Genomic DNA, 26510 nt, shown 5'->3' on the forward strand with positions numbered 1-26510 from the left:
ACCCGGTGAGTGGCGCCGGGCCCTGCTCCACTAATGACCGGCGGCCGGGAAGACAAGCGCGGCGGCGGCGCAGGGGCGGCTGTGTCAAGCTTGTGCAGTACCAGCAGTCTGCTGCAGAGGGCGCTCTTCAGCACCTTTCACCTCGGTTGCCTGCTCGCTCCTTCACACGCTTCCTTCCTGTCTTTATTTTTTTTAAGTCATAACTGGAAGAAATTGTTGTGTTTATCATTTTTAGAAAAACCAAAACTAATTTATAAAACGAAAAGTGTGAAGGAAATCCTTCTCAGATAAGTTGTCTTCCATTGAAAGCCATTTGCTCGGGTATTTTTTTTTTTTAAAAAGACACATTGAGTGACTGAAATAATTAGTTTAAAATATCGAATGCATGGTGGGTAAACGGAATCTAGTTCAATAGTTCAAACATTTCGAATTGTTTGTTACAATTATGCACATTTTAGCTTACAGTCAACGAAACCTCAAATTCACCACCTCAAAAAAATTACAGTACATCAACATTATTTCTAATCTTTCGGTCAGAATTGGCCGTGTGAAATATGTGTTTCATTCAAAAATATTTAGATTTATATTTTTTTGTAACTGAACTATCCAAATAAGTAAACTTTGCTGCCATATTTTTATTTATTGACCTGCACCTGAACTTGCCAAATGTTGCATATAGGGTGCCAACTATTTGTCATAAAACGTGCACGAGTTCATCCCGACTAGTTTCGATGCTTTCGTTCTGTTATTTTATAAAGACAGTGAATCGCAATTCATTCTTGCTTGAAACCTTGATTCGTTTATATGCAATTCATGAGTTCAATTTTTGTTCACCGTGTCGATGAAGACGACGGTGGATCGAAAAGTTGTCCTCAAAACAGTATTTTTTTTCTCGCTTAGGCATTTCCCCCCTCACAACTGGCGTTTATTTTCCTGACTGTGTGTGTTAATAATTGGTTGAATCCACTAGAAGCGAAATTATTCCACGAGCCACAATTGAGATTTTTTTTAAATAACAACGTCGGCTAATTTCAGAACTGTGTGCATTCTCCTCTCGTATAATTTCAATCCAGGAAATAAAAATGAAGAAAAAAAAAACAAATGAGTGTTATGAGAGGCAACGAGAATAAAATGTGCTTTGCGTCGGTAAATGTCGCCATTCTACGAAATATTGTCATTGTATGAAAATATATGAACAAAATAAGGCAGTGAATGTCAGAAAACAATTGACATTTTACGTGTGTAAATTTCGGCATCGTGCCTGCACATTTGGCTGAAATCGGTTAAGCAGCTGGCATAAAAATGAAGGAAATCAAACAAGGAATACAGTTAAATTAGAATGACACTTTCAATGTTGTCGGCATGACGTCTGCATTTCTTTACGATAGGACCTTTGATCAAAATGAAGCAAATCATCCCAAGTCTTTAATTGTGGCTCAAATTTCAGTCAAATGTCAGTTTCAAGTCTGCAAAATTCAGCAACGGCTGCGGTTTTTGCTGAAGGTCATTTCAATCTGGCAAATCAACGAAGAAAATTGTTGCTGCAGAAAACGTCTCAGTTTGCGAATTCAAAGAAAATGTCAATTTCTTTTTATCTGCATTTTTCACATCAAAATGAGAACCACTTCGTGGGGTGTTTTTTTTTTTTTACGTTGAAGTTAACAACACTGAAATGTTGCGTTTGTATCCTTCATGTCTGCATTTCTTTTTTGAATGAAGAATGCGAAATGACGTTTCAAAGTTTGCCGTTGCTTCATTTCCGCACTTTGTGAAGCGCCTGGCGCGCAAAGAAAAAAAAACCCGTTTTGTTGTCCTTTTACTTTTTCTGAATGCGAACGTAAAGGCGAACAATTGGCGACGCTTGAGTTTGTTGTTGTTGTTGTCTCCTTTTTGTTATTTTTTTCTTTCCTGCCGGTCGACCATCGTGCTTGTGGACTGCGTGGCGGCGCGGCCGACAATAACGCGCCAATTGTCCAGGTTTTGTGACCCAGCAAATGCGAGGGTGGCTCTCGTGGCTTTGCAATGTAATTATGCAAAACACTTTGCATAAAGACTTTGCCATCCGATCTAATGATAGGAGCCTTCTGCATGCATGCGTGCTCGCACGGAGCAACAGCCAGCCAGTCAGTGGAGGGCTGCTGCTGCTGCTGCTGCTGCTGCTGCTTGCACAAATCACAGTCCAGCAGGTAACCCGAGTGTGCTGTGTTCAAATGCAATTGTTTTTATGTGTTTTTAGCAGGTCATTGCATTCACAGTCACTTCCTGTGTACATAAGAAGTCGACACGCCCTCAAAGGACACTTATTTGGTCATAAAACAAAGCTAAATCATTTCAAAAGCGTTTAGGGGGCGGGGCAAAGTTTTGGCCAGCGGTGGCCATAGCCTGCTTGGTCACCCTCCGGCTATGCCACATGGAGGGGAAAATTTTGATACCTGGAACTTTCCTGCCATTTTCACATTCGATCCCCTGATGCTCGGTCATAATTATTTTTCAAGAGCACATTTACAGTTGATCTGAGTTCAAAGCGCAGAATCTGTCTTTAAGAAAGAAGGTTTCCTTCTTACTGTAAGCGTCAAATCAAAATTATGACTTTCACACGATGGCAAGCAAGCAACGTGGCTGAGAAGGCATTGTTTATCAGACACTCCGCAGTCATGGCTACAGAAATTAAAATGCACATCGTACATATCTTGCCCAACACACCTGATTCAAATGATCGGGTTTCTGAAAAGCGAAACAGCCAGTACTGGCCAGAAATTCCTGCAGCTCCTTTAAGGTTGCTCTTTGCCTCTTGACAGGCAACCTGACCAATTTTCTTTTTATCTTTTCATTAATGATGGAAGGATGTCCAGTTGTTGGTACTTTGCGTCACATTTATCACTTGATGACTATCTTTCCTTTCTTCTATTATAAGATTTAATGGCTTGTAAATTATTTTGTTCCTCTGATTTATACATTTGAACAAGCTCTCTGCGAACCACAACTTGTGCTGGAAGAAGGCACTATAAAACTGTCAGGAAAAGCCTACTAGAACATCAGAACTTTATGTGAGGTCAATCAGAGGTGCTTTGAATGGTGGCATGTGTGTGCTCGCTCCCATTTTCATTGATTTTGAATCTGATTAGTTCATTTTGAACATAGCCGCATTCCAAGTTATGAGGATGTGCACAGGTTTTGCTTTTTTTTATTTTTTTATTTTAATCCCCAATTGAGTTGTAATAGTGCTCAAATCTTCAATGATCCCATTGTCCATATTACAAAAACCTGGCAAATAAAAGGGGTGTGTAGACTTTTTATATCCATCATATATGCCATCGGTGTGTTCAAATGCAATTGTTTTAGTGTCTAACATGCCCGTTTAATTACAACCCCCCCCCCTCCCCCCCGTGTGTCTCGAATGCAGTAAAAGTAAATTTTACCGCAACTTTGGAAGCAGCATACGTAATCCATGTGACATCGATGCATGTTTTTCCTCCCCGCGCTTTCTCCAAGCCCTTGAGGTGCACTCTGCCACGCGGGTATGCACTTAATAAACACTTGCAGAGGTGTGAATCTGAGAGCTTTTGCAATAAACGAAGTGCCGGAGAGGAATAAAGAGATGTGCAGCTGTCGGGGGTGGGGGGAGCGGGGCAGAGACTCCTTCCAGACCAAAGAAACAAAAGGAGAAGAAGAAAACAACACGTCACACTTTGCTGCATTTGGAGCTGAGATCAGTGAAGGAAGGCAGAAGATGTGTCGGGAGACTCGGAGGACCTGCGGCCTTCACACGTGCAAACATGAGTGATGAATCAAACTTACATTCAAATGTGGAAAACCTGCGACATTCTCTCGTATTTTCTTCCAAGGGAATGAAAGCGGCACAAAGAGCTGCAGTGAAGTTCGTTTTTGGCTCTTTTCCAACATAAACGGCAGAACAACAAGCAGGATTTGGATGAATTGGAACGTTTCTCCCTTTTACTGAATGACTAATATGTCATATTATATGGAATGTTGAGTCATCACTCTCGTGTTCTGTAGTTTTTTTTTTTTTATTCAATTTTTCATACTATGAAAAAAAAATATGGAATGTCTTATTTTTTTTTCCAATTGCGTAATGCTCTCATTAATAAATGTTTGGTATGGACTATAACATATATAGCAAACTCCAGAATCGAACCCATGACCTCTGAGGCGAACGTGCTAACCAGTCGACCACCGTGTCGCCATCTCCTAACTCAACATATTCCAATAATTTTTCACAATTGAAATGCCATTATTTCATCCCAGACCGCGCCCACAACACAACACCATCAATGATAAATTGAACTGTATTGTATAAAAAGAAAATGAAACACAATCTATTGTATTTTGTATTCTTTGAAATGTGCTTTTAAGAGGTGTGGCCGAGTGAGTGGCAACAGGAACTGGTGTCATGTTGTTCCATTTATATCCTGTGTGTGTACCTTAACTGCCCCATTAAAAAAAATGCTTGTACCTCAAATTATGACTCACAACACAAAGCAAAGCAAACTAAATCAATTGACTTCTTAGAACTTAAAAAAACGGATGCATTGGGATACTCACAACTCAAGGTGCCACCAAAAACATCGAAAGCTACGAATAAAATCTTTGAAGGTGATCTGTGAACGTGGTCTTGTTTCTTATACTGTGTGAAGCCACTTGATCTGTCAGTGCTGTGCTTCCCGCTGGCCACACTCAAAATCTCGGCGCAAATCCCCTCAAATTTGCTACAGTGGTGGTTTCTCTTCAGCTCTCTGCTGCTCTTCATTATTTCGCTGGAGGGTTCTCAGCGGGACACAAGCTGTTCCTCCAGCTCATGGAGAAAAAAAAAAACATTGCGGAGATGATCTTCACCGTTTCTGAAGATGATCATTTCAACAGGACGATATATGATGTCATAGTTCACAATTGCCGGTATAGGCTTGATAAATATGCCGCACAACGTCAAACAAAGTGGAGGGAGACTGCACAAGTAATGTTGTGTTTTAAATTTCCTTTGTGGTGAGGGAATACACAAATTTATCTGTGTATTTTCTGGTGCGCTAACACGGCTAAGGTGGCTAATGCTGCGTGGGAAGCAAGCAATTGGATAGATCACTGGTTTAAATTAGCACAGCACCAGACTGTAGATGTCGATACTTATTAATCATTCTGAGAATGTGTCTAAGACTAGTTTATGGTGACATGCTAACATGGCTAACATAGATAATGCTCCAAGAGGGAACACAATGTTCTGTGCTTGTTGACATGAATATTTGTCCTTGTTTTTAACTTCATGCTAACACAGCCAATGTGGCTAATGCTACGAGGTAGATTCAACAATTAGAGATTCAAATCAACGCATAAATGAAAAAAAAAACAATTTTGTGACATTAGCATTAGCTCAGTGATTACGGGGGACATTGACAACACAGACTCAGTTCAAATTAATCTTGACGAATACATTTGTTTTTGGCTTGATCACATGCTCCAGCTTTTCAATGTCGATAGAACTCTAGATGAGAATCCAAGTAGCAATTTTTTGGTGAGGCCATCATCTCTTGTGGTTCTTAGCGGGACTTTGAGAAGAAAGCCTTGGGCTCCGAGGGTTGCGTGGTGTTAAAGAGCTCTGATCTGGGTAGTGACAGCTTTTGGTCCAATCAGTTGAACATGCCGCTCCCACTGTCACTTTCAATTTTGGCGTGACCCCGCCATGCCGGGATGGGGGAGAAGTGTCACATCGCGCGACTGAAAGCTCGTATTATCCATCTGACAGCTTCACTCATCTGGACGTAATCACAGCAAAAAATACACTTCAGGCAAAGCACGGCTTGCGGGCCGCATATGGGCCGCTTCATTCTTATAGCCGAGCGACTTATTTATCCAATGACATCATTTGTTAACACAGTTATTGAAAATAATAAAATAAAAAGTATGAAGACAAAATGAAGAAAAATAAATACTGGGATACGTTTTCCATTGTTTCATTGCATTAAATAATTGGTTAATCAACATATTAATTGTAATCATGGAACAATAGCATCAAATATTGTATTATAAAAGTAAACTAATAGTTGTTGCAATAATATTCTAAGAAATGTTAATTAAAATGTACAGTATTTCTTAATTTTTTGTTTCAAATTGACTTATTGATTTATTATTAAAATATTTAAACTCTACATATTTATTTAAAATGAATAATTTGTTGTTTCATAATTAAATTATAAATAAAAAAGAATTGACATGAGAATCATTGCGTTATCAAAATATTTGTTTTCCCAAAAATGGTTTGATATGTTTTTGATAGCACACATTTTTTCTATTAATATTATTGCATTAAATGATGCTCTAATTTCTTTTAAACACAAAAAATACTGCCTTGTTAATCAAACAATTTCTCAAATAAAATCAAAAACAATAGTTTCTTCAAATAATTGGTTTGTGACAATAAACTGATCATTAATACAATTCAAAATGAGCATGTATTATTTAAAAAAAAAAACTTTTTACATACACATTAAAACATATTATTTCATCAAAGAATGGCGCGGCTCATCTTTCCAATTCAAACGTGGCCAGTGAGCACAAAAAGTTTGCCTATGTATTCTTTATCAAGACTTTCCACTGCTGCAATAGCGATGAGTATGCCTACCATTGATAATAACATACATTTTAGGTGTATCATGACCATACAGGTACATCATATAAACACCCAACCATGAGGGGTATTTTTAATAAAACATGATAAATGCTGCCACATGTAATATATGCTCAATTTCCTTGACCAAATATCTTTTTTTGCTCTCATATAAAAGAAGAAGAGGCGTTATCAGTGTGGTCATTATCAGACATGCGGCACGACGGTCGCCTTCTTTGTGTTGGCCACTGACTGAATAAGGGTGGTATTTCATTGTGAATGGCGTACGCAGCTAATCACATCCAAAATAGTGTCTGCATGCTTGTGCAATTTGATTTGGATTGTGGTGTGGCTTTAAACCTTTGAGATAATTTCTGTTTTTGGTGGCACGGATAGTTGCTAAATGTACGAGGTGCATCGCAAAAACTGCATTTGAGTAAACTACATCATCTTTTTAACGTTACGCTAACATGGCTAATTCTGCAAAGCGGACTCAATAAGTAAACAGGTTGGAATGAACAAGGGCCACTGCGTCCAAACTCCATAACTTCTGTTTTCCTTTCGTTGAAGTTCAGAAGTTTTATGCCATGCAGGCTTTGATTTAATCCAGACTGGACAAAAGTGGCCTCCAGGCAAAAACGTCCTTTTTGCTTCGTGGGACATAGATCTGACGGTCATCAGCATAGCAGTGAAAGGAAATACCATGCTTTCTCAAAATGGAACCCATGGGCAGTAAAAAAAATGAAAACAGCAGGGCGCCCAAAATTGAACCCTGTGGAACACCATATGACAGTGGGGGCGGAGTGGCACTCAGAGCAAACAAGGTAAACACAAAAAGCTCTGAAACGAAGCCAACTGAATACTGTCGTCCACCAGATCAACCACTGTACTCGGGTAAAACAAAACATACAAATAATAAGCATTCTTAAACATTAATATCTGTTGTCCCCACAGAGCAGAGAATATAAATGTGAGTACGATTGTTGTATGCTCTGTTTATTTGTGTTGCAGCTCTGTAAGTGTTAAAGTAGCAGTTGTAGGAAGTTTCTTATCCCCTATACTAATTTGTGTTTGTCCATCTATGGCATTTTGGCATATGGCATTATTTTACGTGTCAATTTTCACAGTAAAGTGCTCAGATAAAGTAACCTGACCCTCAAGCTAGCACACTTTGAATCTTATTTGGAAGAATGTGGAAGTCTTTTTATTTTCGTGTCCTCAGTGTGATATTTTAACAATGGGAGAGTAAGAGCTGGTGCTGAGAATACTTTTAGTGTTTTAATAAGTTTAAACATGGTTTAATATGCTTAAAAAAGGTGGGATGGGTAAAACGATGTGACAGATTTTTTTCACATGGTCTCTCTATACAATATTTCAGACTTTCCCCAAACGTGATTAGGTCTGAAACGTATCCCCTGCAATGAAGTAGTTAACGATACATCATTCACAGGGGTATGCTAGCATAGCTATTGCTACAAAGTGGATTCATGGCAGGTGGCATGCTAACACAGCTAATGATTACATCCGATTAATTCACTGTGGTTGGTGAAACAAACAAACAAACAAACAAACAAACAAAACAAACAAAGCGGTAGCAGCAAAAGGAGGCATCGACACAGCACACTAGATTGTAACAGGAAAAACAGTACAACAACATATACTGTATACTGTATTCTCTCTAGATTTTCAGTCCAACTGCTGTCATGTGTTGATGACATCATCAATGGTCTGGCATTTCCCCCTGTGTTGCACTGTGTGTGTGTGTCATTAAGTGAGCACTAATGAATGGTGACTAGGAGACTGGCTGGCTCCCGCCGCTGACCTCGGCTATTATTAGCGTGACCTCCCTTTAGCTTGACCAACAAAAGCAAACCCGAAAACTGTTTTTGATATGATTGCAGGGAGTACACTATAGGACCGATGAAATGATGGCCTGGCTGCTGTTTGTCAAGCTGTCAACCAACCTTCCACAAATACTGAAAATAAAGTTGGCTCAATTTGTGTGAGTATTAGCAGCAATGCTCAATGTTAGCCAGTCAGGTCGTTGATGATCTGAATCTTCCGCTTGAAGCCTTTCAACAAACTCAAAATCGGTACGGGTAACGCATCCGCTGAATCAAAGTTTTGTGAATTGTTGAGTTCCAGTGCAGCCCCCCCCACCCCCTCCGAAAAGTAACAAAACTAAATTAATTATATATCTTCCAAAGCTTTTACCGCCAGAAGATGCAGCACCGAGTCACATGACAACACTTGTCCTCGTCGTCACACGTGATTGGCCAATCTTGTGCGCTGCTGACTCCGCCCCCTCCACACTGCCACTGCAGTCAATCAGGTTCAGAAAAAGATTTGTTCTGGCCAACATTTTGCGTGGGTGGACTTTCACGCTGTGGGCGCACAAGAAGGGGGCGGATCGGGTCACTATTAAAAAGCCAATCATTAGTCCTTTGGTGACATTTTAATCATGGAGGAAACACACACACGCGCGCACACGTGCAAACGTGCGCGCGCACACACAAGAGAAGGAAAAGAGTTGCCTAGACATATTGCAAATGTTACAAAATATGAAGAAATATTGAAACAACCAGTGTGACATGTTGTCAACTAAAAAGGCAGAATTTTTTTTTACCTAAATTTGGATACATATTATATTTTGATATAAACTCTGCAACTTCATGAAGCTCTAAGACGATGTAATAATCAGACTTTTTAGATTATGCTAACTAGATCTAAGTGATACTTTTCCAATGTCCACTTTCATGTAAATAGCCCTGTGGCATGGTTTTTTTTTTAATAAATTAAAACCTTACAAATATAAATATATACTACAGACATGGAGGGGGGGGGGAATCGCCGAGCAAAACACGAGCGTTGCAGAAGAGAACCTGCTGATGTGGTGACAATGTGCTAAATGTATCCAAGTTGCACCTTTGACCCTTGCTTTCAGAGCAAAATGATGCAAGTCATCATCCTCATCATGGGTAGGTAGTGGTGGGGGGCGTTAATTATGGGATGGGTGATGACTTTGCTCCAGTTGCCAACAACAACATCAACAACACTTGGAGCTCATCTTGTCTTTGTGGCAGTCACGATTGTCCTAAATGTGACCTTACAGTCTTTTCTTCCCTCAAAATATCAAATCCTTTTATTCTTCAAAAAGCCCCCACCCACCTCATTTTTTTTTTTTTTTTTTTATCCTCGGGCCACCTTTCACCCCCTTGTCCACTTTCATGTAAATAGCCCTGTGGCATGGTTTTTTTTTTAATAAATTAAAACCTTACAAATATAAATATATACTACAGACATGGAGGGGGGGGGGGAATCGCCGAGCAAAACACGAGCGTTGCAGAAGAGAACCTGCTGATGTGGGGACAATGTGCTAAATGTATCCAAGTTGCACCTTTGACCCTTGCTTTCAGAGCAAAATGATGCAAGTCATCATCCTCATCATGGGTAGGTAGTGGTGGGGGGCGTTAATTATGGGATGGGTGATGACTTTGCTCCAGTTGCCAACAACAACATCAACAACACTTGGAGCTCATCTTGTCTTTGTGGCAGTCACGATTGTCCTAAATGTGACCTTACAGTCTTTTCTTCCCTCAAAATATCAAATCCTTTTATTTTTCAAAAAGCCCCCCCCCACCTCATTTTTTTTTTTTTTTTTTAATCGCTGGCCACCTTTGCACCTCTCAACCCCCGTCTTGTTTGGCAGGTGTCTCCAATTACCTGTTGGTTTCACTCTCTTTTGGGCACACTTCTTCACATGCACAACATGCGAGTAGAAGAGGCGGCAACGTGTCCGTATTGATTGCCAGCAAATCCACGCACTCGTCGTCGCCTCGGCGAGTCGGTTGGCATTTCATTATAGACGAGAGCAAGAGATAAGTGCCCACAAGGAGCGCTGGAAATGCGCACGGTGAAATGTAGCGTTGCTAAGAGACGGGACAAGGCGCCAAACTTTAATCAGGAGGCTCGACTCTGACCTTATGCAAATGAGCTTGTGACAGTCACGTCACCACAAAAAAAAAAACATCATTTCTGGATTGGATTGATCCACAGAATGAAAATATCATCTCCACAAGACTTTTCCTATCTTTTGCCCCAGTTTTGATTTCCTTTTACAGTCTGGATTTATTTTCGGGTTGCGCGCCTTCAGTGCAATACCACATTGTGCCACAACATGCTGGGCAGCACTGAGCACTAATAGAAGAGATGCCGCCTAATTCAGAGCAAGAAGAAGCCGAGAATATCCCCAACTAAACGCCATGAATTAAATAAAGTTGTAGTTTGGAACAGAGAGAATACAGTATATGCTTGTGAGCAGTCTAGTCATGTCATGGATTATTTAATTTTTTTAACTTTCCAGGGGGCGCTACTGAGTGAATTTTGGGTGGGACTTGTGTTGGGGGACCTCTAAAATTCATACTATTCATTTCAAGCAGGAAGCACTTCACAAGCAGAAATTGATGCCTGTTAGGGCATGTTGAGGCCCTTAACGACTTGACACACGTTATTGGAGCCTTTCAAAAACACATAAAACAATCCAATTTAAATTCCAACTCAAGAGACTGCGTTTTGCTTATATTATTATGTCAATTAATGGATCTGTCATCAAAACTGAAGGCAATTAGAGCCGTACTTTTTTTTTTTTTTGGATATATGGCGTAGAAAGGTTTTAGTTCCAGAAATAATTGTCGTTCCCACAAAATTTATTTTCAGGAAACATTTTTGTTTGAAATGGGTTTTTACAGTATACTTAGGTAATGCCTTGGCATGTGGGAAAGAAGAGCCGCAGTCAATGATGCAATTTCCATCTGTTTATTGAACGCCAAGAAAACAGTAAAACACAGAGAAACATTCATGCAGACTCGCTGACCAAAAATGGCAGCTCCACCCTCCAGGCTCCGCCTCTTAAAGGCACATGCATGTGACCATACAATGCACACATTTTCTGTTTTTTTGTTTTTTTTGTGTGTGTTTAAGATTGGATTTTAGTAAGTTTTGAAGCCTGTGAGGGAAACGTTTCTTCGCTCTCGTTGGCCTGACACCGCCTATGTCACAATTTGTTTCATGTCATATTTTAATGACATTTTTTTTTCCACAACTCCTTACACTGGTCAGTCCACACGTGTGTGGGTCATTTTTTTTTTTTTTTTTTACAAATTATTGACCAATCTAAAAAATGGCTTGCACTCACTGACGACGTTGACCAAATGTGACGTTTTTGGGGATTCCTGAAAAGTGGTGATTTTGGAGGATTCCGCCTGACGACAGCGATATCGTCCCTTTGTAATGAAGAATGGCGCTTTTTGTGTGTGGAAAGTAAACCTTATGATAAATATCTCGTGAATTAGTGATAGGCTAGAACAGGTTTGAATTTGCATCCAAGTTTGCGAGGTTTGGTTGTCTCTGCGTGAAGAAAACAGCGACTCGGAGATGCTTTTCAATGGACGTATTTGGCGACGAGCTGGAGTCTCGCCCGCGGTCGAATGTCATTTGATGGCGAGATTATTCACATGTGAGACATCAACGTGAAGCATCTTTCTTGAGCCGCGCGTCGTTTAACGCAAGCGTGATCATGACGCCGGAGAAGGGGGTTGCTTACACAAAGGCCAGGGGGAGGTTGCGACCTGCCAGAAAGGCCGTCTCGGGTCCATCCGAAGAGGATGCCGATAATGGCCTTTTAGGTTTCACCTCCCCGTGCCCTCCAGTGCCACCAAAGTCAATCAATAGTGCGAGTGCATCAGCGCTATGAGGTTACTGTATGAGCAAGCGGCGAGCTGCACGGCGGCTAATTGGCAGGCAAGGAAGTGCACTGCGGTGTCAGATGGAATCCACTGAACCAACGCTGTAGGTTGATTAAAAAAAAAACAAAAAAAAAACGTTACGATCACAGCATGGCTTCTGTGTCGCAAACTTGACAGAAAATGCTCCATACCCTTAACTATTTGGATTTTTATGGATAATTGCATACATCCGTGTTGACCGGGCCTGGTGTTGAAGCTTATATATGCGATCACATCCATATGGGGAAACCTGCCACAAATGTAGACAGAGGGGAAAAAAATGGGATCGAGGAATAAAATGGGAATTGGGCCCTTGGACATTCAGTGCAAATCCAGCCGTGGATCCCGAGTCCCGCTGTGGTGCTTGCACGACGGGGAAGGAAGGGAGGGAGGAGGGAAGGCGGGCCGAGGTGAGTAAAGAGAGCAACGTTCAAAGCCAACCTTGTCAATAGTACTCACAGTGGGCCAGGAGAGTGTAATAGCACTTGGCCGATTCCACATTGATATCATATAATCCAGCGTGCCCCCCGTTTCACGATCATATTTATCTAACCTGCTGGAGGGCGTGGGGTGGGGGGACAGGCTAAGGGGCGGCGGCGTCCCCGCTGCTCAGAGCAGACGCCCTACACGGCGCCCTCGTGTATTCTTATTGATTACTCCCACCCGGCGGGCCCCCGCGAGACCGTAATTTAACTCAGCGGGCGCTGCACTTTAATGCCGGAATTCAAACATTCCAGCCACACTTGAAGAGACTAAAAAAAACAAAAAAAACAATTGACACTTTCAAAATGTGCAGAGCCTCTCTTCAATGCGATCTGAGGGGGCATGGATCATTTCATGTTCAGTATTTTTATTTTTATTTCTTTTTTTCGGTCTCATTCTCTCGCTTCGCTTGTCTGCCTGTGCAGTCAATGCTTGCTCGCTCAAGAAAATAATGTGACAGTTCAGGAAACTTGGTCATTCGAAGCACACAGATTGTATTTCATGTTTGTTTCGTTTGTTGCTTGACAACACTGTTCACGGGGGTCAACGTGAACCGTTCTGTTTCATCTTTAAAAAATTCAATGAAACAAAATGCCAATTCGATTTTTTAATGGTTCCAAAAAAAAAAATAAAAAATCTTTCTAAAATGAAGCATTCGTCCAGTTTAAAAATAGAAGAAAAAAAAGAAAAATAAGGTAAGCAGAATAAATATAACCTCATTAAGAAGAAGACGAAAAAAAGATTTTCAAGCGGGTCATTCTGACCCAAAACATAACAGTAACCCAGTCTGCTTGATTATCAAAACATATAATAAATGCAATCTCATTTTAATTTAGAGATCAAAAATAAAAAAAGGAAAACTGAATATGAGTATCATATTTTTCTTGAAATATTCTTTTCCCTTTTGATTTTCAAATGGGTCAATTTGACCCACAGCTTAATGCGCCAACTGTACACTGTTCCAAATTTATCGAGTATGTGACCTCACCTCAAGTGATACAATGAGGAGCGTACATGAGGAAAGGGGAAGGAGACTGACAATAATAATAATAATAATAAATGTACCGGTAGTAATGTATTTGGTAATATTTATGAAATAAGCATTAAGATGGATTTCTTTCTCGACACAACAGCTACAAATCACAAGGCATGGTAAATTCGGTATTCTCCAAGCTTTAGAGAGCAAACAAATGAAAATATCCAAAACCTGAAGAGTTAGAAGAAAAAAAAAAGGAAAAGACATTTGATAATCAGTGTCTAAGTGTGTCATTGGTGTTTTTCTCCCAAAATTAATACACAGCATCTATTGGGGGGAGTAATCAAACTTTGCATGGTTGAAGTTCTCAAGCCAATTTCAACATTTTAGGTTAGAATTAGTAAGAAAAAAAGTATAATAAAATAAAATAACAGACCCACATGGGGACTGCTCAGTCGCATTCATTTGTGGAAAAAAAATATGACATTGACCAAATATGGACATTGGAAGTCTGCACCTGAAATGTAGATTTTTGTTTTTTTCCCTAAAAATGATCCAATCCATCTAAATCCAAATTTCAGTGTTTGAAACGAAGGTGAATCTATAACATTAACGCAAAAACAAAATCATACAACTTGATTCACCACCAACAGGTAAACACCATCAATCGCATAAACAAAAAGCATTCATTCACCTAACAACAACAACAAAACGAGTTTGAGCGTGTTTCCCATCAGACCTGAACGTTTGTTTCCCAGGAGGACCAAGCCATCCAGAGTGCAGCTCAAAACCAGCGTCGGCCGGGAAGAACGTGCATCACTGAACTGGAATGACTTTGTTTCCTTTAATGAGAGGGAAAGGATTTGATGTCAATGCTGTTGATCACCTCAGAGACCTCAATGCACCTAATTAACTACAGGACGCGCGCAAAACAATCAATGGATAAAATGATGTTTTTTTCAATGGACTAACAAAAACAAATGCATTTATCTGAGCGGTTGGGTGATGCGCTGCGCCGCGGCCCGGCGGCCGCTCGCTGTTGCAGGCTGTGCGGCAAGAGCGAGCGCACTCCAGAGATCCATCCATCTCAATTGGACGCTGCAGCTGACACCTTACAAAGAGGTACAATTAATAAGGGCATTATCCAGCGGTGGGCAACAATGGAGTCCCAACGCACAGACGTCGACCTCGGGAGGCCCGCCGATGACGGAACGTGTGTGTGTGTGTGTGTGTGTGTGTGTGTGTGTGTGTGTGTGTGTGTGTGTGTGTGTGTGTGTGTGTGTGTGGGTGTTTGTAGGAGAGAGGGCCGGGTGGGGATGTGGGGGAAGGGGGTGTGAGAGACGGTGCTTCAAAATTGGATGCATTGCAAACAATGTCTTCCCACCATGAATCACAACAACTGACAACCGGACCAGCACGGACAGTTTATAAAAAAAAAAAAAAAAAGTTCAAATCTTTGACTTAACAGAATGGAAGGGTCCCAAACCGATGCCATTTCACCCTTTCATGCACCAATAATGATAACCTGCAACCTGATCAGATGATGGGCCGTCCACTGTCGTAATCGCTGTCCCTGAAAGGGTTAAGCATTAAAAAAAAAAAAAAAAAATTAAAGGTTTATTTAGTAGCAATTTGACATCCATTGTGCTTTTTCGTTCATATCAGATGCGACTAATTGCACGCTAATTGCATTTACTGCAGAGATGAGGAACCTTTTGCTCTGCATCAGTGGCCATTGCCAGTTTTTCAAAAGGTGTGTTTGGGCCGTTTATTTATTTCTTTGTTTGCGGGTATAATTTCCAACTAATTGCACCTCAACAGCAGTATTTACAGCAGAAGTGTCTTTTTTATCCAGTGGCCATTTTACTTAAAAAAAAAAAAAAAAAAAAAAATCAAAACCAAAAAACAAAGGTCCTCTGTGGGTCCTAATTATTATTATGATGCTACAAAAAAACATGCTGATATGGGTTAATGGCTTGTAGTCTTTTTTTAATTTTTTTTTTTAACTAACATTATCTCTGTGGTTTTGTCTGTTTTCAGAATTGCATTGCAGGGCAATCATCTTAGAGACAAGATATGACCCGCGTGCCGGAAGTTCCTCACCCCTTCTGTCCACATTTCTCTTGAAAAAGATTTGCTATTTATTCATCATCCAAATTGTGTTGCCAGTCACACTGACCCGTGTTAATAGTTTAAGCCTCTCATCATCTTGGGGGGAGGGGGGGTCAATGATGAGTGATATCATTGTTTCTTCAAGGACAAATGTTACTGCGTCAGCTAAAATAACTGAAATATATATTTCGGGAGTCCAACATCAAGTAAATGAAACATAGTGTTTCATTTTATCATTATTTTCTGGAGGTTTAACCCTTTCGGGGACAGCGGTTACGACAGTGGACAGTTTATCTGGTTCTCGAGTACATGAAAGGGGTAAACGAAAGAAAACCCAAGTGAACAATGTGCAAATGTGCCTTGACGTTCATTTATTGTTTCGTTTACCCGGTTGTCCTCCATTAAACTGGTTTAAGTCATTAAGTAAACAGATTACCACCCCAAAAAAAAAAAAAAAAAAAAAAAAATTAAAAATGTTTAAAAATCACGACATGTTTTCATTTAAAAAAAAAAAACGTTTGGAAGCAAATAGAGGAGGAAAGAATGGAAAAAAAACAGTATATATTTTTGGGATATATTTTTAAAAAAAATACACTTAGTATTGTATATTAAATAAATTCTAATATACATTGATTTTAAATTAAATTGACCTGGTGACATCAACTTTAGACCTGTGAACATTTGTGCTATCCCCCCACCACCCCCCCCAGAAAAAAAAAAATATATATATATATATATATATGTGTATGTTTTATTTTTGTGTGTCACAAGGACATGGTGCACAGAAAGACAGCTCACCAGAGACAGCAAGTGGATGCGCGGCTATCAAGCAAACAGGACAAGTGATGATGGCGCTGCCATCAAAGTGTCCCATTAGTGCAGCTTGAGCGCAGCATTGTGCTTCACAGGCGAGAGGGCGGAGACGGCGCCGCGCTGACATTTACAGCAAAACCAGGGGTTGTTTGTGGTCACTGCACTGGAGACAAATGCCGGACCCCGAGGGTCGAGGGTCACGGGCTACATTTCACCCGCAGCGGAGGTCCCTCTGTTGGAGAAGACAAACAGATAAAGGAGCCGAGGTGTGACGAGCTCCCGCTGTCATGGAAATCAATGCGAGGACTGAAGGAGGAACTTGTACGTCTACTCGAGTTCTTAGTCGGTCCTCCCCACGTTGAGCCTTTTTTTTTTTTTTCTTCCCCATCCCCACCCGCTCGTTCCGCAGGGGAAAGGATGAGCTTGGTTATGGATTAACGGCATGATCAATAACAAGATAGGAGGCTGTAAAGCTGAGGAAAATTAATTTGAAATGCAGTCAAACTCTTATCGACCCGAAGCCAGGGTAGCAAGGTAGCTGATAATCCACCAATATTGTGAGGAGCGGCTAATCTCTCATTTTAAATATGACCTCCATCGCAGCATAATAAAAGTTGAGAGCGGCCACCCATTTTGTTGGCGTCTAATCAGCCCGGAGATTTTCTCACCTATTCATCTCCATCCAAGCGCTAATCTTCCTCTCTGAGCCCCAGTCAATTAAAGCACTTTCATATCGTCATTGGTGTGGGGAAAGAAAGAAAGAAAGAAAAAAAAACGCCTGAACTTTGCAGTGGCATTCTGTGACATCATCAGTCGGGAAGTCAATTTTGACCGTTTTATGAACACAGCAGGCAAATGATTGACGTGGGTGACGCGAGACAAACAAAAGTGCGACGGTTGTTCCATTTTGAGCATGTTGTTTTGTTGCTTTGATAAAGAACTGGAGTTGTTGCCAGCGAGGCTGTCGCGTGCGAGCTGCTCAAAAATAATTAGCTTGATCAAATTTCTCTCGCGATGAGGATCTAACTGTGATGATGTCATCGGTGCTCGTCATACGTTGAGCAACTGGGAGTCCCCCAGATGCACAAAAAAATGAAAAAGTTCAAATGAGACGCCTGCCCAGACGAAGTCACCAAGTGACGGAAGTCAAGTCATTGCTGCCTTGCTCATCTGCCACACGACACACTTCTAACAAACGCGTTCCGGGCAGTCTATTCAATGTGAGCTTTTTTTGTTTTTGTTTTTGGTGCAACCTATTCACTGGCAAAACTCACCGATTGGCTTTTTTTTTTTTTTTTGTGGCGCTCATTTTGAATGTCCGAAGATGCAAAAGATGGTGCCAAATCCTTGTCGGAAGATCTATTGGTCTCAAGGAAGTATGCTGAAGTGATATCGTTTGACCGAGAAACAAAATTTGAATGTCGGCAAGGGGTTAAGTTTAGCCTGGGTTATTAGCGGAAGAGTCTTGGCCGCAGGTCTACGTACAATGACTGCTTTCGGTGCATTTATTTATTTATTTAACTGAAATCATCTGCAGCTGATTATTTGTAAGGGTAATAAAAGAAAAGTTTGAAATATAGAGTTGTACGGTGTTGGTTTAAACCACAGGTGTCAAACTCAAGGCCCGGGGGCCAGATCCGGCCCGCCAGGTCCTTTTATGTGGCCCGCGAAAGTAAATCATGTGTGTCAACTTGCTAAAATCTGGACCGAAATATCAACTTGTCATGTGTGATACATAACGTTGACATTTTGCAATAATTTTGTGAGCCTGTTTATACCCACTTGGACAATAATTGAACACACTATTATAATTCTCAACTCAACTGTATTTATAGAGCACTTTCAAACAGCCATCACTGCATACAAAGTGCTGTACATGGAGCAATTTAACATATAAAACAAACAGTAAAACAAATCAGTAATAAAGATGGTAGAAAGCACCGAACTTGTTTTATTTCAAAACTAGTAATCTATTAATTTATTGTGTACAAGTGATAATTTTGTGGTTTCACTGTCATAACGGCCCTCCGAGGGAAGGTGTAACTCCAAATTGGCCCGCGACGAAAATGAGTTTGACACCCCTGGTTTAAACAATAATTTATGCGAGTTGGGGGGGGGGAAAAAGTTTTGTTAAAAGATATCGAGTTTGGAAATTTCACCGAGATTGTGAGATTCATTATGAAATATGTTACGCCTGAGATATTTGTGTTAGCCCAACGTGATTCTTATCCAATCAGCGTCCCTTTTGAAATATTCTAATTTCATTCTAGAGGGCTGCAAATGAGACAATCAGTTTGTGTCAATCCATCTCCTCAGCACATGACGCTCACCGAAATATCATCTTTAATTATTCCCCGCTGAGGCTGGCCAACGCCAAGCTGTCAGTCACTCCTTTCCTGCGAGAAGGAGCAATCAACGCTTCTGGCCTCGCCATCGGGCACCACTCGGGACCGGGTCACCTACGACTCACGGCCCCCCCGCCCCCCTCCCCCTCCATTGGGGGCCGCGAGCTGAGGGGAGTGTCGGCTTGGCATCAAAAGCACAAAAACAAAGCAGGTTAATTGGTGATCAACACAGTGGGACTTTAATGAGGCTCGCTAGCCCGCGGCCGGGCCCGCTTTGCCGCGCAACTTTCCTCTGTTTTCTTTGATCGCCTTGGCTTGTTCCGTGTCTGTCACTGTCACCCGTAATTACCTTTAGCGCCAAATGGCCGCCGTGAGAGATAGGTGCCTGTAATTAATAACATTTCCATAAATTTGAATCGCTAACCAGTCTCATTAGCTGCCCCCCCCAACCCCTCGTCTTTTTGTCTCGCCTCGAGTTCTCGTGTCATCTTTTTCCAACTCCGACGCGACACAACAGCGCCACTTAGGGCGAGGGACTCAGTTGATGTGCGCCACATCCCCCCCACCCATAATCCAATTTTTACCACAGGTAATTGAATGCGGCGTGCGCCAGGTCAACGCGAAGGGAACGCCGATTGCCGGAAGTCGAATTGTTTTTTTTTTTTTTTTTTTTTTTCAATGAATTCAATCCAACTTTGATGGAGTGTAAAAACGGAGGAACACCGGTTAAACGTTATTGGCACTTCTTGGTTTGGACCGCAGTCATGTTGGCAGCGAGCGGGCCCGTGTTGGGTTCACTTGACAACTACAATTACACAGAGAGGAGTGTGTGTGTGTGTGTGTGTGTGTGTGTGTGTGTGTGTGTGGTTGGGGGGGGCAGGGGGTGGGGAGGGCTCTTTAAGGAAACACCTGTTGTTTTGATGACTTCCAATATGTGCCAACAGGGGAAAGGCTTTTATCATGACACACACACACACACACACACACACACACGCACACATGCACGCACGCACGCACGCACGCACACACACACACCGGAAATAATTATTTGATCCCCTGCTGAATTTGTAAGATTGCTCACTTGCAAAGAAACGAACAGTCATTGACATCAGTCAAAAATGCAGAAAAACACGCAAGTTGCGCATTTGAGTGAAATAAGTCTTGGATCCCCCTGCACCTCAAACCAATTTTTGGCTCCCACAGGTTGTATTTATACAACGGGCGGTTTTTCCCTGCTCATGAAACTTTTTACAGGCATGCCTTAAGTTTGACAGTGAACATCTAAATAACTCCAAGAAGGCTCGGGGAAAAAAGTGCTGCGGTCCAATGAAACCCAAAGTCGAGCAATACGGCATCACCTCAACCGCTGCGTTTGGTGGCGGAACAAATGCGAGTGGGACCCAAACAGCAAAGCGCTGCAAATGTTGAGGGGCCACCGAAAACCTTGGATGAAAACCTTTCCTCAGCGAGAACAATCGAGATGGCCCCAAGTGTCTCAAGAAGCACATTGATCCAATTCCAAGCGATAGCCGAGAAAGTTGAAGTGGACTTTCAGTTTCCGTCAAGAGTTTTGCAAATCAATCTCATCACCAACTGTGGCAACGGTTTGCAGGACGTGCCAAAGCGCCTTTCTTGAAAGACTCCCGTTCGAGATATCTTTGGAGGCTGCTCCCTTTTCTTTCTCAGGATCATCCTGACCCCAGGAGACCTTGGGACCACGCGCCGAGGGCAAATGGTCATTTTGTGTGTCCTCCACTTTGAAGAAAATGATTGCCGGTAGTAATAGTTCGCTTCTCAGCAAGGCTTGTGCTGATGTTTTTCGAACCCATTCCAGCCTTGTGCAGGTCGACGGTATTGACCCCGATAGCTCTTTTATCTCATTACAGAGATTCCAAGAACAACTGTGAGAAGTAATTGGTTACACGGGCACCAGCCAATCTCTGGGAAACAGAATTTTAGCTGATTTGTCGGGGAGTCAATGACTTATTTCACTCCCCAAAAAATAAATAAAATGCACGACACGGAAAAACTTTTTGCTGTGTTTTTAAACGTATACTGTGCATGTTACCATCATCAATACACAACGATAACACTTTGAGAATGTCTTTGCAAGTGAGCACGCTTGCAAAACCAGAAGAGGATCAAATCATTATTTCCCTCCTTGTAAAAGCGAGGAAACATAACCGTCTCTCACTAATGCGACCATATTAATAATTCATTCCCCATTAAAGACGAGTAGACGATTCCATATGAACCTCCACATTGTAATCTGTGCGTGTGTGTTTAGCCGCCGTGAGTGAAAATGAGGCTTTGCTCAATGATAGCCGGGCAAGCGGGCGAGTCTTTGTTGCCTCCGCTCTATAATCTGCTGGAGAGCAGCCTATCATTAGAGCGGCCGGCGCCCTAATAGACTGACACGGATGCGATGGGGAGCAATTGATCCTGCCCGTCAATCAGCGGGCGGTGGGGAAGTGGCTTGTTTGTGTGCCGCGCGTCACAACAACCGCATTGGAAAACACCAAGAAGAAGAAGAAGCAGCAGCAGCAGCAGCGATATCGCGAGGAAGTCATTAGCGGTGAACACATGCACATTTACACTGGAAAATGACTTGAGGTCAGTGCGTTGCCAGTGGAAAACGATCATTTTCGTCCCCGTGATCAATTCTAGATTTGCTTGAATTCTGCTGACACTAAACAACCTTAAATAAATAAGAGAACCGATCACAGATCCGATCAGAAGATGCCCAAGTCCAGTATAGGCAAAAAAAAAAAAAACAGTGAACCCCAAAAATTCATCCAAAATGCTGATTAATATACATGTATAATACACGGGGGACAGGGGAAACACTTGCCCCGCCAAAAAAAAAACCAACAACAACAAAAAAGCCCTCGAAAGATTATTTACAAGTAATGGGAAAAAAATCCGCGCTAAGAAACTATTAACGATGGCTTCACAGAAGATCCTTGGAATGAACGAGATTGTGTGTTTGCCCTCATGTCTTCCTTTGCAATGACATCATTGCTCAATCGCCACATTATAACACTGCACCCGATCATCCATTTTGCACAAAATGCTAAATATCTGCCGATCCAATTTCCCTGATCAAATCTGTGTCAAGCCTGGTAATCACTCAAATGTGCGAAAGACAGCTCCAGTCACCGATGCACCTTTCACCCATTTATTGAACGCTGGGGCAACCGTAAAATGCAAACACAATGAGCAGAGTCACGCGGGAGCTGTTGTTGACCACAGCTCCCAGCCAGATGCTCACGCAGCCTTGCCCTGCCTCTTAAGAATAAATCAGATATTTTTTAATAAGTATAATAAATATATTTTTAAATATATTTTCAATATTTAGAAAAAAAATGTTTTTTTTTTGTAGGGTCCTGCAAAGTGAGGCATTTTGCAAATTTTTCATTTTTATTAATCAATTTGAAAAACTAAGCAGCATCTCCTGCCTCCTTTGAAGATGTCCGCCCTGTGTCTTCATCTACGGATATCTGAGCCCACTTGGAATGAAAGTCGCAGCTGGGATGGGGAGAGTACATCTCCGTGGTTAAGAGGGAAGGGTCCCACCTGATTAAGAAGGCCACGGGAAAGACTTTGGCAGGCCAATCTCTCTCCCACCCACCACTGTCATTTTTCTATGACGGCACCTCCCCTCGGGTCAAAGTTGAGTCTGACTTTTCATGAACAGAGCGCTCCGACGTCAAACACGAGATTAAAGCGGCACGGTGGCATCTTGCGGGGACCAAATGAAAATATCAAGCGCTAAGCCTCACCCCCCTCCCTGCTCTACCCTTCCCCCACCTTGTGAAAAGCCAGGGACAGGTATCTCATATTAGAGAGGCAGCCTAGTTAGCAGAGGTGGGCCTGCTGCTTTCCACACTCTCAGCGCCGGTCAAAAGGCCAGGCTGGCTTTGGAATTGCTTTATTGCTGCAATATATTACAGTAGAGGCCCGCACAAGCAGCTTATTAAGGAGGCAGCCAAGAGATGCCCTCCTGACTCACCGACAGCACCCCGGAAACTTTCATAAAGCACAGAAGAAAAAAAAAGGATTTCTTTTTTTTTAAATAAATGTACTCTAAAAGTCAAGTCAATTACTTTTTTTTTTAAATACAAACATTTTGACGAATAAAGAAATATATACAATGATTCCAGTGGGTTTGTCTGTCTGTCTATATCTAGCTAGCTTGCTAGCTAGCTAGCTATAATTCAATCAATCTAATAAGTTTTCACCTCATCAGCTTCAAAAATGGCGATAAAATTAGATGTGTTATGAATTTATCCAATACTAAGAGGCTTAAAAAAAGTAAAACTGGACAAAATGTGAGCAAACACCCCCTGGCCCTACTTTCGCTTTTCTACCGGAACAAAATAGATAAATAAAGGCAAAAAAATATATTTTCAGACGCGCTGCTTTTTCCTCCCTTTCTAATCATAAATTATAGTAAGACATGAGCTGATCTGGAAGGCTTTTCTCTAATCCCCCCCTCTCCTGCCCCCCCAGAAAGGGGGTCTTTACTGGAAGGCGAGTTTTGTGATGGAGCGGGCCCCAGTTGCACAATGTTGCATCGGGCTACAGCATTCAAGCTTAAGCCAACTTATCAACTACATTCAAAGCACATCCATTGAGCTGCGCTGCGACTAGACTTTTTTTTTTTTTTGCAGATCTATTAGGAATACTCTTATCTGTATTTAGCATATGCTGCGTACATGCGTATGCGTGTGTGTGTGTGTGTGTGTGTGTGTGTGTGTGCGTATATGCGTCTGGCAGCTTTGGACGGATTTACACTCAAAATACCTCAAGCTATTCTTGAGCAGAAACTGCTGATAACATTGGCAAAACTTGTGCAGACAAGCACAAAAAGATAAATTCATTTGACAAACTGTCATATCGTTTTTATTTACATTCTGCTGCTTTTGTCCATTTATTTCCAGTTTTAAAAAAACAGAATTTCGCATTTTTATAATGGTGAGTTTGTTTATTTTTGGTGCTAAAGGCACGTTTTTGTGCATTATCTTGTTTTCATGGATTACAACAGAAGAAGAGAAGACGCGTGAAAGAAATGTCGCGAGTTAGCAGGAACTTTTTCTCCACAATTGAGCCACGGCTAATCCGAGCGTGAAGCCTTTCAGTGGGGAAAAGTCCTGCTGCAAGACAGAGAGAAAAGGGGGGGCAAAAAAAAAAAAAAAACCCTGCGGCGGCAGAGAGTCTGCTCACAAAAGCTGTAATTGCACACAGCACCACTAATTAGCCTTACATTTGCTTTTAACTACAATTAGGCATTAAAAGGGAAAATTTGATCCATGCACAAATTATGATGCATTTTATGATTAAGTTTTTATGTTAATACTATTCCGTTATCTTTGGTACACAAAAAAGGGTCAACATGACCTGTATTGAAGAGAAAAAAAAAATTCTGATAGTCTTTTAGTCCCTCACCAAAATATTTTAAAATGTATATATAATAAAAAGAAAAAAAAACAGAAGCTGTTTTTTTTTCATTCTTAAACAGGTCAATTTGATTTCCAACATAACAGGATGCTTAGAGAAAAACACAAATTGAATTTTACAATTACATTTAGATATTTGGGGTTTGACATCAATCGGGTTGACCCACACCGTCACCAAAGAGTAAAATAGAGTAGAAAAAAAAATATTGATTAAAGGTGGACAGTTGGTGTGTGAAACCTTTTCCCGACACAATTGGATTTTTTTCGACAGTATTTGCTATGACTTCTCCAAGTTTCTTCATTTCCAAACAAGCCACAAGCCTTTCTTCATTTTCTTTTTTTTAGAGGAGGTGTGGAGGGGTTGGTTCTTTTACCTCCTGAGAGCCTCTTTTCCTTTTTCTTTCTTGAGAGAGGAGTGAGCATTCACGGCTCCCAAGCAGCAGTGTCCTCTCGTACCTGTTGAGAACACTTTCATCCTTTAATGGGGACTCGTTAGCCACATTGTTAACGGCTACTGTGAGGGAGCAACATCACAGCTAATAATAATAGTTTACTTACTTCTTGAGAAAATGCAGCCCGGGCTGCCGCACGCACGCCGTCCTGCAAGGAAAAACACAATGCAAATGATTACCGAAAGATCATTTGAAAGTTTATTATACACTTTTTTTATTCAGAATAAAAATATGTACTGTGGAGGCTTTTTTTGTTGTCCTGCGTGCATCTGTTCGGATTTCGGTGGATGGGGAAAAAAAACAAACAAACAAACGTGCATTCATAGAAAACCACGACGCCATCTTAAAAAGGCAACACAAAGCAACATTGAAAGTTCAAACGTGGAGAGATAAGAAAGAAAAAAATGAGAAAAATGTCTTATTTGAGCAAAAAAATCTCAAAATGTAATAATTACAATCATAAAAAAATGACAAATAAATAGAAAAATGACAGTAAACTATATTACAATAAAGTCACAATCCTACAAGAATAACATTTGATTTTGTTTTTAAACAAAAAAGTCACAATATTAAAAGAAATTCAAAAATCATACTATACGAATAGTGCTATTATTGTTATTATTTTTATTTTTTTTTGCAAAAGAGCTGTATTATATAAGAAAAAGCCCTGATATGAGAATACAGTTTCACATTTGTCAAACAAATCGGAATAAAGAAAAAAAAATACGAATACAGTAATCAGTTTTTTATCCAAAAAGAACCCATCGTAAGGGAAAGTAAGTTGTCATCTTTATTTTCGACAATTATTACGTGTGCAGTCCAATACTGTAGAGACTGAAATCAAAGATTAAACCTTTTTTCAAACCCGAGCATAAAAAAAAAAAAAAATCGAAATATTTCTTCCACACAACAGACAGTTTTTAGAAAATTTGGCAAGCTGTAGAGCACTGTGGCGCGTAGACTGTTAATATTAGTCTGCAGTTCCTTAGCCAATCAGGATGCAGAACACAATGCAAAGCAAAAAAATGCAAAAAATAAATAAATCCGTGAAACAGCGAAGCCGTGAAAGATGAACCGTGTTATAGCGAGGGATTACTGTATTCAAAAAAAAAAACTCATGAAAATATGACAGTCCAGTTCAAAAAACACACAAAATTTGGGGACTAAAGTCAAATTTTTAACACCTGAAAAAAACCATAAATGATTTTGAAAAAGAATGTGATGGCATACGAAATGTCATAAATTTACAGGACAAGCGTGTAGGACTTTTTTTCTTTTTTGTCCTCCAGCATGTCTGCTAGCACATTAGCGGATAAATGGGAAACCCCAAAATGGAAGCTAACTCGTCGGAATTAAATTTATCAGCATGTGTGCTCAGAGGTAATAAGCTGTCAGTTAGAAAATGAAGATTTGTATTTAGATATATGACAGAAAGGAGACGGTTGGACGGGGCTGGGGGAGGGTGGGGGTG

The 26510-nt window shown here is 41.0% G+C and overlaps 1 long non-coding RNA gene across 1 annotated transcript; it reads right to left on the minus strand.

Annotated features, from left to right (window-relative positions):
* Nucleotides 1-14097: 14097 nt before the first annotated feature.
* LOC109513159 (uncharacterized) lies at nucleotides 14098-25196 on the minus strand. Its single transcript, XR_002167670.1, has 4 exons — nucleotides 25146-25196; nucleotides 24962-25043; nucleotides 16769-17015; nucleotides 14098-14969 (listed from the first exon to the last, which is right to left on the minus strand). It is a non-coding gene; the product is annotated as an uncharacterized LOC109513159 (long non-coding RNA).
* Between the last annotated feature and the right edge of the window lie 1314 nt (nucleotides 25197-26510).

The sequence above is a fragment of the Hippocampus comes genome, unplaced genomic scaffold (genome assembly GCF_001891065.2).
Source record: "Hippocampus comes isolate QL1 unplaced genomic scaffold, H_comes_QL1_v1.1 scaffold42, whole genome shotgun sequence".
Lineage (NCBI taxonomy): Eukaryota > Metazoa > Chordata > Actinopteri > Syngnathiformes > Syngnathidae > Hippocampus > Hippocampus comes.